Here is a 1,770-nt window from a genome sequence, read left to right on the forward strand (position 1 = left end):
AGTTTGGTCATAAGGTCTTTTCAAAATGGTTTTGAACATGCCTGAGGGAAGTGGTTATTTCAAGTCAGAATCACAAGTGTTGTTACTAACTTGGTTCTGCTTATTAACACCTTCATATTAGTTTTAAGCACTTTGACTTGGTAGATAGATTATTGCCATATATTGAAATATATGGCCCCAAACTTTTTTAATTCAAAATGTTATAAACTGGAAATCATTTTTATAGTATAAAATGGCAGTATTTGAATTTTGAAAAATCTGGATAAAATTTAAAGTTATGTTGGTATTTTTTTAGTTTGAATTGTTTTTATATAGACATACATCCACCACACATTCACAGTGTCATCCTTTACTCATATAAAGATATAACAGTAGGCATTTATATGACAGATTGTAATTATGAAATATAGACTGATGTTTGTGGGCTATGCATTGTACATTACAAAAGTATGACAGTTTTATTTGTGCTAAAACTTCACAGCATGTAGAAAGATGGTCCATTCCAGTCATACTGGATGATTTTGATAAAAAGATAATTCTATTTCTTGATAAATGTTATAATGATCCACCGGCAATATTTGAATGCAAAGGAAAAATAGCATGACTTACATGATAATTGTAATTGTTGCATTTAATTTAAGTTGTTGTAGTAAATTGTGAATTCATCATACTTAGTAAGGTAAATTCATATTCATGATAGTGGTAATTTCCATTAATGCAAAAGATCATAATGTTGCATCAACTTAAGCCAGTCCTGGTGAGGTGACTGTCTGAAGAATGCCGTAATGAGAGAGGGTACCTGCTTTCTTAGTGATTAGACTGCCTTTGCATCAATTGCTTGATATACCAATAATGCATTTCATTATAGTGATACTGTTAATGGAGGAGAAATGAAGAAAGATGAAGTGAAGGTAGTTGTTAAGAAGATGAGAGCAGGTAAGGCACCTGGATTGGATGGGTGTCATGCAGAATGTTTAAAAAAAGGAAGTACAATGATGATGGACTGGCTGCTGAGGTTATCTAATGTTTATTTAAGAGAGGGTAGAATCACGGAGGACTGGAGGAGTACCTGTATAATTCCACTTTACAAAAGGAAAAGTGGACAAGTGTGAGTGTAGTAGTTTCAGAGGGATCAGCCTGTTAAGTGTTGTTGGGAAGGCTTATGGGAAGGCTTGTATAGTTGGGAAGTCTTGATTGAGAGGTTTAGGAGAGGAACAGAGGGAGTAAGTGGTGATGAACAGTATATGTTTAGGACAGGAAGGGGTTGTGTGAATCAGATTTTTGTGGTAAGATATATGAGAAAGCTCTAGGAAAAGGTAAGGATGTTTTTTGGGCCTTTATAGATTTGGAAAAGGCTTATGACAGGGTAGACAGGAAAACACAATAGGAGGTATTGTAGATATACGGGATAGGAGGAAAGCTTTTAAGAGCAGTCAAGAGTTTTTACAAGAGTAGTAGAGCTTGTGTTAGAATCAGAAATGGAGAGAGTGAGTAGATTGAGGTAAAGGTGGACTTTGCCAGGGATGTGTTATGTCGCCATGGATGGGGTAGTGTGAGAGGTAAATGCAAGGGCAATGGGTAGGGGATTGGAGATGGTTAAAGAAAATGGAAAAAAGGAGATAAGCCAGTTGTTGTTTGCTGACGACACTGCACTTGTAGCAGGATCAGAGGAGGGACGGAAGCAGTGAGAGAGTTTGGGAAGATGTGCAAAGTAAGGAAGTTGAAGGTAAATGAGGGTAAAAATAAGGTGATGAGATATACAAGAAGAGA

Source organism: Oratosquilla oratoria, unplaced genomic scaffold, assembly GCF_046742065.1.
Source record: "Oratosquilla oratoria isolate Oo_2021 unplaced genomic scaffold, ASM4674206v1 SCAFFOLD45, whole genome shotgun sequence".
Taxonomy (NCBI): domain Eukaryota; kingdom Metazoa; phylum Arthropoda; class Malacostraca; order Stomatopoda; family Squillidae; genus Oratosquilla; species Oratosquilla oratoria.